The sequence below is a fragment of the Phocoena sinus genome, chromosome 21, assembly GCF_008692025.1.
Source record: "Phocoena sinus isolate mPhoSin1 chromosome 21, mPhoSin1.pri, whole genome shotgun sequence".
Classification (NCBI taxonomy): domain Eukaryota; kingdom Metazoa; phylum Chordata; class Mammalia; order Artiodactyla; family Phocoenidae; genus Phocoena; species Phocoena sinus.
In genome coordinates, this window is record NC_045783.1 from 473,775 (window position 1) to 490,076 (window position 16,302).

Below are 16,302 nucleotides of genomic sequence, written 5' to 3' on the forward strand. Positions count from 1 at the left end.
CAATTTTAAACAACTGGTTTCTTAAAATATTAAAATATATACCATTTCAAGGCTGCTAAAAATACATATGATCAAATCATTTCTACACATCAAAATGTTATTCTCTATGGGGAAAAACAAATTTTGACGTGTCAAAAAACAAACACACTCCAAATACCTAAACTGAGACTTCAAGTTGAAAGGCCTTAGACGTAAACAAGTATTACAATAAATAACTTTCCATTTTAGACAACACTATAACACATCTCATGTATTTTATATTATCTATTACTAGACTAATCTGTAATGCCAAACGATCTGATAAAACTAAATATAATGAATTACTATTGTAAAATATCTCTCTCAGTAGAAAGAATTAAGTGTTATGTTGGCTTTAAAAATATTCAGTGTTTGAAGATATGGAATCACTTCATATATAATCACTTAAGATTGATAACTTAATACCTATGTTTATATGCTTTAAACTTGCCCAGATCAATGTGATAGAGCAAAAAATCTTGCTAATAATCCTAATCTAAACCTTTGGGAACTCCTGTCTCATCTCTCCTATTCCTCTAACAGCCCTTATCCATCAAATTCTTTCGTCAACCAGAAAGTTCCCCAACTTGTATTTATGACCGTTGTTGGATTAGCTAAGAACCAGGTCCCAGGAAGATGTAACTCATTAAACACTTCAACAGTTGTGGCTTAGGTTTTTAGCCCTAACTACATAGAAGCTCTGGTCTAACCCAGAAGGGTACAGCTAACTTTATTCTTAAAAAACAACAACAAAAAGCACCCTACTGCCCCTAATTGACTTATTTACTTTCTCACTTTGACATATCACTCTCTCTCCTTCGTGGTACCAAATTCACACCATCCAAACATCCTTAAGGAAATATATCCTAATACTTCTCAAGGGCTTGGTGCTAAAGCACTCATACCTAGGATAAGATCAAATAATTACAACCATACTTTAGTTTAAACCACACATGTATGTATGCATGTATATATTTTTTTTTTCACAAAGAAAGAGTAAGAAATCCAGAGTGAAGCAGTAGTTTACCATGTTAGTGTAAAATTTAAACTTTTTTTGAAATGAGGGAAAAGCTAATAAAAATTACTCAATTAGACAGAAATTTAAAGCAAATATACTGCCCTACGTTTAGCATGTACCTTTGGATTGTAAGGAAGGTGATTTGTTAAAAATCTTTATTCACAACTGTTTAAAGTCTAGAAAACAAAAGAAATTATAAAGAGACTGATGTTCCAAAGCCCAATCTTTTAATTGCTGATCAGAGCTGAAAATAGATCCTTTTTTCTCCACTAATTGAATGAGTCTGGTTAAACCTTTTGAAATGCACTTTAGAAAATGCAAGAATACAGCTTAGAACAGGTTCTTTAATTTGGGTCATTTTCTGTTACTTGCAGTAGTGACGGGTGCTTAGCAACGCTGTTCTGGTGGCCCTTTTAAGGAAATGAATACCTGGAAAACAGCATTTTAATCTATTTTATGGCATTAATTATCAAGATCGCCGCATTTAGACAGTGCCTCCTTTGCCACTTCCCTACATTATGAAAGGAAGGAATCCCGTGACAAATTGAATATGTGATTTCAGATGACAGAAGATCCTATGCACACCCGTTACCAAGTTAAAAAAAAAAAAAAATGTAAGGACAGAAAAACTAACAGTAAATAGAAGTCACAGAAAGCGTGAGTTTAAATGTTTAGCTAAGGATCTTACACTGAAAATCAGTGTTCAGACATCTGTAAGGGTCCACAGGAAGTTGCTTTTTTCTTTCTGAATCTTTGAGGAAAATTAAATTCTATTATGCCACACACTAGGCCAATGATATCTAAGAAAGGTGATGCAACACAGCCAAAATGTAGTAAGATTTTATTTGGTAGTTAAAGATTTGCTGAATCTTTTAAATACTGATTTCATAAAAGATGACTCTTACGTGAGACGGGTTCACAAAAACATCATTTAAATCATGACCAAGTTATTCACTTCATATTTCTTTTAATGCGCTCAAAGGATTAACTATCAAGACGAGGAAACCAGGTAAAATACGGAGCTACCAAGTAGTTTTTAAGAAATCAAACTGCCATGTCATACTCTGTAAATACGCCCATTCACATCTTATTGATAATCACCAAACTAGGTTTAAGAAAGTAGTTATTAAAAATATTTGGAATACTGCTTTCTGTTTTTTCTCTGATCTCAGTTATCACTGTTAAAAGTGCAACTCTTCTCACTTTTCCCTCATAACTACACAATTCATCTTCGATTCCTTGTCCTGAAGAAGGAAGGTACCGCTCTTGTACACCGCCATCCTTCTCAATCTTCACAGCTAAAAAAAGAGTAAGTGACTCTCTCGTCTAGAATGCATCCTCATCTCAGTCTTCAAGAGCCAGTTTTTAAAAGCTTTCAACACTTAGCCTCCAAAGATGAGAGGGCAACCATGTTAACGTGCGATCATATTTTGTACGTTTCAATCTACCGGCTGAGGCATAATCGGCATCTGCTGAAATGAAGCATACTTCACGCTTGATGACAAAGTTTAGCATCAAACTGTGTATATCGCAACATACAATGGGATAACACCAAAAATTTTCAAGTTTTTTAACCTCTTAAAACAGATGGGCTCTCCCTGGGGTTTGGGGGTTCTGAACAGTACAGCTGCATTTGAACGTCTGGGAATCCGGGGAGAGAGCGAAACGCGGGGCCCAGACGTTGCAGGCTGCTCTCAACAGTCCGCTACCGCGAGGCAGGGAGGCAGGGAGGCTGGGAGGCAGGGAGGCTGTGTTTTCTCAATGCCTTCCCTGGGTATGTTCAAGCCTTGGCTACTTTAACGATTAGCGCACACAGAGGTCTCTGGATGGCTCTCCGGAACTTTTAAAGCCAGAGAACAAAAGGTTTATTTTAAAAATGAAAACCTTGGCTTGTACAACTCCAGACGTGAATCTGCTTTCAATTACTGAAAGTATTTCCACTTCAGTGGAAGGGGATCAAATCTTCAACTACACCCTCTTAACGGCGCTGAATTTGATTATCTCAGGCTTTCGGAAGACAGAATGGCTTTGGGACACAGCACGCATTTTCTGTACATCTCATTTAGGAGATATTCGGAGAGAGAGAGAGATGCCAGCACAGGGAGAGAGAGGAAATGTGACCTCTCGTTCTGAGAGCTGCCACGGATCCTTGTTTTATTTTATTAAGATACACACATAAATGGTAAATGATTCCGACTGCGATAGACAGTGCGCAACTTATTTCCAAAAATCATTCCCAACTAGTTCCTCCACGGGAGCGACCTGCATCGAAGCACGACGGAAAAGCGGGATTTCTTTTAGAGCCTCTGCCCTGCAAAACCCTCTCCAGAAAAAAATCACACGCTGAGTATTTTGCAGGAGAAGAGCTGCTCTTTTAATCATTAGCCAGATTACTGTGTGCCTCCCTCCCTGCCCCGCCCCGCCCTAAACCGCTGGCACGACGGACCTTAGTTTAGGAAACCGAAGGGCTGATTAATTCCAGCTCAAGGCGGATTTTGAAACCCCGGAGACATCAACGATCCCAAATCACTCCAGCTCCAGATGTGCTCCCCACGAATTCAACATGCCACGTCGCAAAAGTAACAGAACGCGGGGAAAACACACAGCGCTATCTCCTGGGTTAGCCCTGGACACTACTCATAACAAAATATCCACTTAATTAAAAACGCGCGAACAAAAGACCATTCTCCCCGCAGCTACCTGCATCGCTCCGAGGGACGCAGAGTCCTCCAGAGAGTTCAGCCTCCGCCTCCTCTAAACCCTAAAGGCGGCCCCTCAGGGGTCAAAGCGCCCCCGCCGATCTGATGCTCACGTTGCCTGGGCCCCGATTCGAACCCGCGCAGAGCCTCCTCCCATCCCGACGCCACAGGGCAGGACAGCGGGGCTGCCGCCGCCGCCGCCGCGGTTCCCGGGCGCGAACGAGCGACCCAGCCGCGCGAGGAGCCGCGCGAGGAGCCGCGCGAGGAGCCGCCCAGGCCGCGGAGCCGCCGCCGCCGCCGCCGCCGCCGCCGCCGCCGCCGCTCACCCACCTTGCCGCCGCGCGCCCTCGCTGTGGCCGTGCAGAGCCGAGCCCGGCGCTACCAAGCTGCCGCGGTCTGGAGCGTCTCGTGTTACTGCGCCGGGCTCGGGGCTCCGGCTGCGAGCGGCCGCTAGACATGATAGGCTGAGGCTCCTCTGTTTACACCCGGCCGCGGAGGGGGCGGGGGCGGCGGCGGCGGCGCTTAACCCCTTCGCGCCGGGCCGGGCCGCCCCCGCCCCGCCCCGCCCCGCCCCGCCCCGCCCCGCCGGCCCCGCTCCCAGGCGCCAGCGCTCCCGGCCGCGCCCCCGGCCCCCGCCCCCGCTTCCACAAGCAGGCACGCACATACACACACACGCACGCGCGCGCAGGACGGGCGTCCCCAGAGCCGCGTCCCACGCGCAGGGGGTGCCACCTGCGCCCCGAGCTGCTCGCCAGTCTCCCCCGGAGGCCCCGATCCGAGGCCTTCCGCGCGCGCGCGCGCAGGCCGTGCAGCGCCCGCGTTCCGTCCTGGGCTTCTCTGGCTTGCTGTGGATCTTTGCAAGTCGGTCCTTGTCCGGAAGCGCGACCTGGCTGCGCTCACAAAAGAACCTCCTTCCCAGCATCTGGATGAACCCCGACCCCTGAGCCGCCAGCCTTCACGCCTCACGCGGCGGCGGCGGTGTGGCCTTCGTCCGAACGCGAGCGGTGGACCCGCGCCCCGTCGTCGCCGCGAAACGAAGTCCTCGAGCTGGCGGGACGCGCCGCTCGGGGAAGGGGGCCGGCGGGGGCCCAGGCGGCGGGAGGGGTCGCCGGCGGGGCCTGAAGTCGGGCGCCGGCGGGCGCGCGCGCGCTGTGTGTGTGTGTGTGTGTGTGTGTGTGTGTGTGTGTCGCTTGCGAAGCGCAGCGGGGGCACCGGCTCACCCCGCATCGCCCCTCGGCCTGGGTTGCCGAGGCATGGTCCCTCGAGTCGGCCCCGGGGCCCGCGGGCCGGGGGGCGGAGCTGCCTTGCTCCTGGATCGTGCCGACCGGGGACTCGGACCCCCAGCAGCGCCGTCGGTGGCGCCGGGCCCGCTCCGCCGGGAGGGAGGGCGGTCTCCGGGGCTGCACATAGGAGCTCAAGGGGTCTGAGCGAACTGTGAACGCCGCGCCAGGGCTGGACAGCCCGGACCTGGGACACCTACCTGATGCGGCGTTCCAAGGGGCTTCACTCTGAACGCGAGACACTTCGATGCTGCAAGCTCTTACTACATCTTTACTTTAAAAGATTGCCTTCTCCTCCCTCCAGATGCACTTTCATCGTTATTTTTGTGTGGCCTCTGGGCCAACGTCCCTCCTTCCTTTAATCTCTCTTTCTTCCAGAACATTCCATCCCCTTCAGCCTCTTCCTCCATTAAGCTAAGAACGGAATGACGGAATGTTCCTGAATTTTTAGGCTCACCCGTGTTTTCTTCCAAGCCTTGCAAACCCCTCAGGTATTTTCATTAATAAGGAAACAAAGACAACAAGCAGCACCTTGCAATACTAGCATCAATCAGCAGATCTTTGCATCATTAGCTGTCATTCCACGTTTTAACGCTCATCTAAAAATAGTAAGCCAACAAATGGCTACTTAAGAAAGGACCAGTGTTCCCCCCCCTTCATTTATCAGATTATATCCTTTTCTCAATTTCCTTGACTTAACAACAGCAATTTCTTTTCCCTCTTCAGGTTATCTCTACCTTGACTTTGGTCGCCTTCTACGTGTAATGCTACAGTGATGTGCATACAGCTCACCTGCCTTTCGGTGAACACTCTTCCTCTCCAGTTTTCCTTACCATCCAGCACATCCATTGTCATTCACGGAAATGTCTGCTGTTCCTCAGCGTTGAAGCACAGCCTCTGCACCGCAGTGTGCTTTGCTTTCAATAACAATGGCTCTTCGAAAATCGTGACTCACAAACACATTCTGTTACCTGATGATCACAAACATCGTGCTTATTCTTCCCTGAATGATCAATGTGTTCACTCTTTAATTAGGACATCATTAAGGTATCAAAGAAAGTATTTAAACATGCCTCTGACACAGTCTAAATTTCAAAGTTATTTCAAGGTTTTGAAATTCACCTTAGTAAAACTGGGTCAAAAAATAGAACAATAGCTATTTGCGGGCACTGAAAGACTTCTACTTCTTAGGCAAATATCCTCCCAAGTCGTAATATTTTGAAAAGGATCCTTTCACGAATCACTGTAACGTGTGTGATTCATGGGGGAGGGCGAGGGGAGGGTTACCTGAAGTAATGCCAGTAGACGCTGTAGAACGATTTAGGCCCTGGAATATGAAGAAGGCGTATTCAATTGGAATCTTAGAAGAATTAAATAGGTAAAGCATTGCACCTTGAGAGTCTTCCAGGACCCAGGGACTTGGGAATGCTTCAGATACGTACCCCTGGATTTTTGATGACAGGTTAGCAGATCTGGATTTGGACTAGAACGTGAGGAGACAGGAAGATGAACACTCTAATCGAGGAATGAAAGGTTTTAACATCTTAAATCGCCGCTTGGGTCAAGATGAATCTCAAGAAGACTGATACTTGGGCACGCTCGTTTCCCCAGATAAATGCCATGTAAATTGGTCACTGCTGGGTAGTATTTATTAAAATTCCAATTTAGAATGCTAATTAATCCATGCCCATCTATAAATATCAGATACAGGTTAGGTAAATTTTTATATTGGACTACCTTGGAATATTCTGCATGTAGATCTAGTTCTACCTTTCCTGAATACGAAACTAATTATTTTCAAATCAGACCAAGACATCCCTTTTGAGAATGATCAAGGACTGACTTTGAACACGGCTGAGCAGCAGCCCACGGGGAAGGAGAGGGAGAGACGGGGTTTCAAACGGATGGTTTCCACAAATACCTTCCTAAGAAAAGATACAAGGGCCTGGGGCTACACCCATCCATGCGTTAAGTCACTGCCATCTTTTACATACAGGGGGTCCACTAAAGTGTCCTACAGAGACATATAATAAGGCACACCTTAAACTGCTATTTTCATCTATTATAGTTTGCCATATTGATGCTGTCAGGAATAATTAGCATTATGGATACTGCCTTCTATAACTTAAGCATTTCTTGTCTGAGATCTGCAGAATTCCCTGCAGTTCCATGAGCAGACACTACCAAATATGTTGAATTATGTGGCTAATTTGTTGTGAATAAATAACCACATGCAATCATACTTGTGCTGTTAAATGAATTTTACTTATAACTGAACGCAGTTCTTCAGGCATAAAAGCCTAATGACTGCACACCACGAGGAAGATTTTTAAAAATGCATGAACCAAATCAAATCAGAGCAAATTGTATTAAAAAAAAAAAAAGTCCACGCGTGAGCTGTGACTTCAGATCGGCACCAACTTAGCTTTAATATTAAGATTCTTCTGCCCTCTGCCTGCTTAGGCCAAAAGCCTTGAAGAAAAAGCAGAGTTTAACCAAAACTGGGGTGATGATTTTCTTGCTAGTGATTAAGCACCGAATCCATAGTGTCAGAGGTGTTCCTCAAAATCATAATCAAACACTTTTAGCTGTGTTAAATATATGAATATGATCAAAACTAACATTGAGCACTTCGTGTGGCTCTCCCCATATGGAGCAGCATTTGACATACACCATTTTTATTAATCCTCTAAAGCCCCAATGAGAATGTAATATTATCCCATTGTACAGATGAGGAAACCAGAGCTCAAAGAGGTTAATAACAGCCCACGTAGGGTGCCAGAGACTAAAACCAGCCTCAGGTCCTCAGCCTGACACTTAACCCATTGCACTAAATAGCTATTATAGTATCGACTCATTAGTAAAAACTGGTATTAGGAGTGTAGTTCACTTTCTAAATAAAATACGTCGGGATAATCCAGGGCAAGGATTTGAAAACATCATATTCTCTTTTAAAAACTGACCACGTGTGGATTTGGAAGGGGAAAAAAAGAAAAGGCACCACATCTGGTTTCTCCTGTGTTTTGAAGCTGCTTTTAGAGTTAAGGTAATAAGTAATATACTTGTTAGTATTCTCTGCCAGCTAGAGTCTCACAGAGGAATGAAATCGTTAATAAACCTTCCCAAACACCTGATTTAGGGATTGCATAGGTCAGTAGGTATCTGTCACTCTAGAATTCAGTTTGTCTAAATGGACTTTGTTAAAAATTATGCACTTATTTATATATTTTTCTTCTTTAAATAACAAATATGTCAAAGGAACCATTTATGTCACTAAAGTTACAGCACACTGACATCAATCGGTATACAATAATTGTACAATTACTTTAGTAACAGGCTGTAAATAAAATTTTAGACTTTATCTTCTGTTTTGCAAAGTGTTATTTTGTCAGTAGCGTGAAAATCTCTAACAGCTATGTGGACTCTGTTATAAGCTGACATAAACTGTATTTAAGACCGTATTTCTGGGTCCTTTTTCCAATGAAGTTCAATTATCATTTACACTGGAACAGAAATAAAGGTTTCAAAAAAAGGCTTGTAATAAAGGCCAATCCATAATTTTTCACAGGTGTCTACAGTAAATCTAAAAAGGCTAGGATAATACGTAGGTGATTCTTTGCTGTAAGCTATGGAAAAATCCACCCACAGGACAGCTATTTACTTCACAACTGTTTGAAATGACCCACATCCAAAATCATTTCTAAAAGGTAAGTCTTCTTCTTTATTTCTAGAGGTGTTATGTTATTTCACCAAAAACACAAATGCCTTCTGAAATCTGATCCATGATGAAGACATGACTCTTTCTTTATCTCCAGTCACGTTTCTTGTGTGTCCAAAGAACTGGTTCTGATTTTTGTCCTAACTCGCGTGACCTTGGGCAGGAGCACGCTGGGTCCTCCACAGCCCTGGCAGGCGGGCAGGCGGGGGGCGGGGAGGGGGGGAAGCAGGATCTGGGCGCGTGGGTCGAGGTCTGGACTCCTTGCAGGGGCATCAAGCAATACGCTGTATCCAAAAGGCTTAGTGAGCTTCAGCCCTGTGCTGGCAAATATCCAGGTGGGAGGGACGTGGGTGAGGCAGAGAGATCATTCCTCTCTGGTGGTGAGAGCACGACAGGCGCAGGACACAGCTTTAAGAGAAATCCAGATCGCCAGCAAGAGTTAGCTGGGGGTATGGTTGCCAGGAACCAGGTACGTAGCAAGAGCTGAGGGCTCAAGTCAAGCCACCAAACGTCCAAAGGCAACGTTACACGGGGGTCTGTAGTAGGTCGTGGAACCCTAGTTCTGTGCAGGAGTCAACCTCCATGACTGGGGAAGCACAGGAGTGGCCGAGTCAGAGGGAGCGCTATGCATCCCTGGCAGGCTGGACACAAGGTCTAAAAACAGCAAGATGAACTCCCAGGTCCACCCGGGGATGGCAGTGTTGTTTGTCCATGCTTAGCAACTCATCGGGTTCAACTTGTTTGTGGGTTTTGAAAATAAGAGTACGTTGTGGGTGTGTCCTTTGAAAGTCCATGTTTAAGAAATGCACATGTGACAAAGAAAAACGACTGAACTGCTTTAATCCCTTCAATCCGGGCTATTTGTTTCCAACATCATTAGGCCATATATCTTTGAAATTAAATACATTACCAGAAGCAATTTATTTTCTTTGTTTAGATGCCGAAATTTAGTTATTCATTGATGGCTAGTGATGAAGTGATGATGCCAGGTGGGTAGCTGTCTGTAGGGGCAATAGTTACCTGCGGATCAAATCCCTCATGCAGGGGATAGAACACAGAAATCACACAAACTTCTAGAGCCACTCTTTGAAATTTACACCGTCCAAAATTTTCCAAAGAACCCATAGGTATTAAGATCATTTTTGCAAATAGCTTACCAGGTCTTTATTGACAAACAAATCTGGATAATCAATAACGTGTTAACTTTAGGTGTTTTCATAACAGAGTCCCATGGAATAGATTTTTTTCTATTTTGTGAACATAAATTATTTCTATGCACTTATTTTATTCACTTATGTCATCTTGGATGTAAGTATATGCTTGCTACTTCTGCTATGTACCTGGCCAATTTCTGCTTGGTCACGAGTTGGCTGGAAGTCAGCTCCTCTATTTAGCCTTTCCTGATCCCCTAAGAATAGTTAGTTTAAGGGCCCCTCTCTTTGTGTTCCCATAGAACTCTGTAAGTATCCTTTCCTAACATTCATCACGCTATATTCTTATTCCGCTGCCTTTGTACTTGTCTGTAACTCCTTCTAGACCATAAACCCATGAGGGCAAAAGGACCATTTCTTTGCTGATTCCCCAGCATTCAGCATAGTGTACTGCACAAGGGAGACTCTATTTAAATACGGGTTTGGGGATGGGTAGATGGATGGACCATTGGAAACACAGTCCACATTGAAGAAAGTGCTTGTTAATTAAAACGATTCTGTCCCTTGTATTGATCATTTGTAATATTTGGTTTCCTCTCTCTCTCTCTCTCTCACACACACACCCCGCAACCTAATCCAACCTAACCTAACCAGCTTTTCTAGGGCAGAGACTGTGCCCTAATGGCACCATTGGTTATTTGAGGTCACTATTTTTAAACTATAAATGTGTACTTTCTCATTATAAAAATCACAGGATTATAAAACTGGACATACACTTAATACATGATCTATTTTGATCATATACTTCTGGATCCCCAGCCACAGATGAATCTATTAGTTTAAAAAGAAAAAAGCCTCTCTACCATGCCATGGGCATTTTAAATAATACATTACAATATTTTACATTGTTTACCAAGGACAATTCTATTTTGAGAATCTCTAACTTAAATCTCTAAAGCCGCAATTTACACCCAAATGCCCTTGTTCAAGCTTCAGTAGAAACAAGAAGCAGCTGGTCACCATTTCTCAATATGGGCCCTTCATACACTTAAAGATGATTCTCCTTAAATCTTCCCTTCAGCTCCACATGGCCATGCTAAATAATCTCAATTATTATTTTTTTAAGTTTTCTCTTACCCTTTCCTCTTGGGTCTAATTTTTATTCCTTTCATCGTCTTAATGGCTCTTCTCTGAACCTCCTTTAGAGGATGGGTGTTTGGGGGTGAAGCTGAGAGCCACAACCTCTGGGTTATCAGACTCCAGATTTAGAGACTGAGGCCCAGGATGAGAAGAAGGCCCAACGAGAAGACAAAGACAAAATAAATAGGGTGCAGTGTGCATTTCATGGGATATCTCTCTTTAAGCGTGCCAGCAAGGAGTTCACAGATGGAAACAAGGGGTTTGCTTCTGTAATGTGCCTTTGCTAACCCATTCTAGAACAGTGCTAATTCTGAAAGTAGATGAATATTGTGAAAGTAGAAGAGATGAGAGGCAATGAGTAAGCTGAGAAAGCAAAGGGCCAAGCCTGAATCTTGGGGGCTTCTTATATACAGAGGCCTCCAAGAGGAAGTTCAATCACCACGGGAGACAATTCCCCGGCTAGGAAACTGGATGGAATCAGCGGTGCAGCACGACAAAGGAGCCCCAGCGGAGAGCTTTCAAGAACATAGGTAGGGAATGAGGTGGGTGATAGTTAACAAAGCCACATGTCACAGATAAATACTTGTGATCACTGAGGTGAAGTTCTTTGAATTGGCAGGAAGAGGCAATCTGTGACCCGAAGATGAACAAATTCTAACAGAGTGATGGGGTGAACGTCAGATTTAAGAAGGGTTGAGGAGCAAGGGGATGGAGGGGAAATGGAGACATAGCTAGTTTACAAACCAGTGTTCATCTTCAAAACATTTAGATATGACTTTGACTCCCATTTATTGAGTGCCTATTATGTACCCGAAACACCTTAGGTACTCTGGCATGAAATGCTATTTTTAAACCTCATGGGGCAATACTAGCTTAAAACTAGAGTAGAAAACTGTATTCCCATTGTTTAAAATACTCTGTAGGGGAAAATATACTTTTAGGCACATTTCTACCCAGGATCAGTCTTGGTCTGTAAAAAAAAAAAGCAAGTGTGCTTAGGGTCTTGCTAAGGATGGGAAATCATACAAAGATATACATTAAGTACTAAATGTGAAGAAATGAGTTCTCTAGAAACGGGAAGGTGGGAGAGAGGATAAAGTAAAAAACAGGTAGAGATAGAGGCCGTCAGGTACGGAAAACTCCAGTTATAGTACATCTAGTCCTGGGGGCTTTCAGCTTCTGAATGGTAGCAAGCTTCAGGGACTGTCTCTTTCAGGAGAACTGGCACAAAGGGAATTAGGTCTTTCAAAAGATCTAGACGAATGAAAGGCAAAATACGGGCATCCATTTAATTGATGCAAAGCAAGGTGAATCTAACTCCTGAAGCCATCCATGGCAGACAGAAGATCCCAACCACTAAGGCAGGTGTCCAGGCGAAGAGTCTGACACCAGACAGCACAGGTGTTTCAGAGTCTACTCTCCCTGGTGGCAATTTGACTCCGAAATAGAAACCACTGTGAAAATATGTGGAACTACATGTTATTTTTGGCCAAAGGCCTCTGCAAGATCTTCCAAAAGAGGTTTGCATAATGTGACGCTTCAAATGAATTTTAAAGATTAGGGCAGAACAAGTTAGAGTATTTTAGAATTAATTTCATAATATTACTCATTAGATCAATAGATCACTGCGTCACTTTACAGAGTCTGAGATAGCTTTCATCCAGATGATACTGGCATACAGAATAAGTAGAAAGGCTCTCATAGTTAGGGACAAGTCTAGGTTGAATAACTGCATGCTTCCTGCTTGTATTCTAGAATGGATGCTGGGTAAATTCACCTTCAAGGAATTTCTGGCAGGATATCAGAAGGATGGTTAGAATGAAGAATTTTCTAACTGGAAAAAAGCAGTTAGATTAGGTTGTGATTAATAGCAATTTATGATTAGTGACCAAGGTCCTAAAGTACAGCAAGGCACTCACTCCACAAAAAGCTTATTCTATTGCTTCGTGATTATTTCTAGCGATTTTAATAAAAACATGTAGTGTCATAATCAGTGTCACGAAGATCCGTGACTGTAACTCAGAGAAGCGGGCATCTTTTTGTCCACACTTTAGATGATGTGAACAGACACCAGATGATAAAATGGGCTCAGTGCAAAAGAAAAGAACCTAAAAGGAACAAAGTAGCTTTGATAATTTGTACATCGAAACGGTGAAGACACATCACAGCCCACACTTCAGGGCTTCCTCCACTTGTCTACAAATTCTCTGGGAATCAGGAAATCTAGGTTCTGGACATGGCTCTTCTCATTGGCTGTGTGACCTTGCTAAGTCTTAACTTACCTGGGCCTCAATTTTTCCCTCTAAAAAATGGAAAATCTCTCAGGTCTTCTGAATCCTTTAAATGGCCACGCAAGAGTTTCTTCTAACTTCTTTAATGCCCTAGGATAACAGTTTTCAGTTACTGGATATTTAAATTCATTTCTCATTTTCCTAATGTTTTTCTTTTTTCCACCCTGGTTTCCCACTGCCCTGATTGTTTTGTTGCCTGTCCATCAACTATCAGTATAAAGATCAAGCTTTCGTTTGTTTATTTTGAGGAATGAGTTAAAGGTTCCACTCTGTCATTTCCAAATGTTGACTTTTTAAGGCAGATGTGATTTAGAAAACAGCTATTCTCATCTTTATTCTACTCCATATATTAACATTCCATGTGTTAAGATACCAGCCACAATCCAATGTCTATATGAGGTGAAAAGTTCTTTATTTCATAAGAACAGCACTGGTGATTCATTTTAGAAGCCAGGAGACGTAGCAAGGCATGCGTGAGCTGTATTATTATGTGTTTGTTATCATACTGTCTGTTATTGTACTGTTAGTGGCAACCACGTCTATTTATTCTACCTAGCTAAGATTTACATCCCTTGCAAGGTCTCTGTCTTCCAGTGCCTCTGTATCCTGTCAACAACTTCAAGTAAGGTGAACTCCAAATAGGAGGCTCTTGGTAGGTATAGTTTCTCCTTGCTGAACCCCCTTGCCTTCTCACAGAGCGGCTGGTAATTATGACCCCAAAGACAGGCATCTGCTCTATGTATTACCGATCCTAAATATTGTTAACATGACCCCCTCTCCATACGCCCTTAAACACAGAAGTAGAGAGAGGCAATAGAATTTGCCTAAAGGTATTTATCAAAGCAAAAGAACCACTGTCAATAGAAAATTAGAATCCCTGCAGCCTTCACAAACACAAAACTGCCCCGCCCCCTCTGGTTAGTGTGAAGCTTAATTAATTATCTTTGTAACTAGCAGGTAAAAAAAAATCTACTTTTCCTGAGCCTAGAATTAGAACATTTATAATTTTCCACTTCTTTTTTTTATTTCAAAAGGATCAAGAAGAATTGCCCAAGAGTGGAGTACAGATGCACATCCCATTTTCCTCCAATTAGGAAACAATAAACCAACTTCAGGCCTTTCTAATACCTGTATGACTGTGAATTTGCTGCCTTCTTAATTCTCGTGAGAGAGGAGGTACGATCACCTTTCTCTGTGGAGACAGCAACTACTTATGCCTAAAGAGGGAATATCTGAGAATTCTAAATGCATTCTTCTTTTTCCCTATCCTATTTCCAATCAATTTCCTATTTTCTCACATTCCTCCTGGCTGGCATCTGCTCCTTCTGGGCCTTCATCTGGCCCGAGGAAGACAGGCAGGCAAGCAGTTGCCTGTTCAGCTGATGTCAACCCTGTTCCCTTGCCGGAGACAGAATGTCTGATCTCATATTCGTAGCAGCTTCCAACTGCGCGCACCGCCCCTCCCCCGCACCGTCTTCAAAAGCATCTTAACACTTGGGTCCACAGCCTGGGGTCCCCTTTCTTTTCAACGGGAATTAAAACCTTTTTATCCTTGGAAAGAAGGCTTCCTGAGAAAAGAAACAGTCATAACAAGCAACACGCAAGTCAAGCCACTAAAGGAAAAAAAATTCACCTTCCGTGTACACACGGAAGATGGAAGGAGTCCCGTAATCAACACGGTATTTATCGACTGTCTGAAGCAATACAACTGAAGTAAACTAGCTTTCGGTGGTGGTCCGGCAGGGAGCATCGACCCTCCTGAACAAGACCACACCTTCCATACAACTGTGGAACCGATGAGCACCCCCGGCAAAGGGCATGAAAAGACTCTCCCTCAGCCCCCAGGACGGCTACTTAAGCGAAAATGGCATCAAGGCTTCTTGATGTGTTTGACTTTGCCTCAGACCCTTCTTGGTACACATCCAGAATTATATTTTTATAGACTTCAAAGACGCCAGCGAAAGAACAACTCGTGTCCTAGCAATTCCCATGGAAATGCCCCACATCTTTTCTGTATCCATTGTTTTATTGAGCCCTGCTGAAGTGATGGGCTTAAACCGTAAGTTCAGCCGCTGTGGCTGCCCTTCAGCCCCCCATCCCGTAGCGGTCCAGCCCAGCAAAGACGAAGGACTGTCACTCTTGGTGAGGATGACTAAGTTCTCTCATCTGAGTTTCTTTCCAAATGGATTTCTAAGTCCTTTTTTTTCTTTTCTCTTGTAGTGCATAGCAAAAGAAATACATCATCCGGTCTAACCTCTGGGATAGAATTTTAGAAGTTCAAGGAAAACAGGGGGAAGAAGCAAGTTTAAAAATATACTGATATACTATTCTTCTATTTTTAATTCTACGAATTATGATCATAAAGTTCTAAATACCTTACAAGATACACATTTCCCAAAACCAGATCCCTCTTCTGACTTTTCTCTCTTTTTCCTCCAAGTTGTCACTATCCGAACAGCCATCTCCTGTCCCTGGCCTTACCATGTTCCGTTAGAAGTAGTGGGAGCACCTCTCTTTTCACAAGTACCTCTTGCATCCATGTTTTTTCTTTAAATCTCCTTTCTACTTCCTGCCCAACTTCTCAATCTCATTACATCTATCCCAGATGCATCAGTAGCCCGCTACATGGTCTCTGCATCCCTACTCCAATCCACATTCCAGTCAGATCTTCCTAATGACTCAGAGTACGTCCCCTACATATGAACCTTCCTGTTGCGAACTTTCAAAGATGCGGATGTGCATCTGGTTCCAGCACCTGTGCCATCAGCGTCGGGCGTGAGTGACACTGCAGCTCGCCCTCTGTCCCCTACTGCTGACCATCCCTCAGCTCTACCATCTCCCACCTCCTCTCCCTCCTCCAGGCAGTAACTCTTCTCGCCTGTTCACTGGATGCCAGCCCCTGTGTGCCAGCTATTGTACTGGACTACTGTACTTTCCAAGGCACTGTCCTATAAGATGAAAAATGTGTTCTTTAGTTTGTGTTTGTT

At 43.8% G+C, this 16,302-nt stretch overlaps 1 protein-coding gene across 5 annotated transcripts in view; it reads right to left on the reverse strand.

Moving 5' to 3' along the window:
- The window catches only part of TENM3 (teneurin transmembrane protein 3), a 454,793-nt gene that overhangs the window by 330,492 nt on the left and 107,999 nt on the right, over nucleotides 1–16,302 (reverse strand). The window contains exon 1 of one of the 5 annotated variants that reach the window (XM_032618481.1): nucleotides 4,066–4,128. The exons of the other annotated variants lie outside the window; for them this stretch is intronic. The gene's annotated coding sequence lies outside the window, so the exon portion shown is untranslated. Of the gene's footprint in view, nucleotides 1–4,065; nucleotides 4,129–16,302 lie in introns of those variants that run through there. 5 annotated transcript variants of the gene reach the window in all.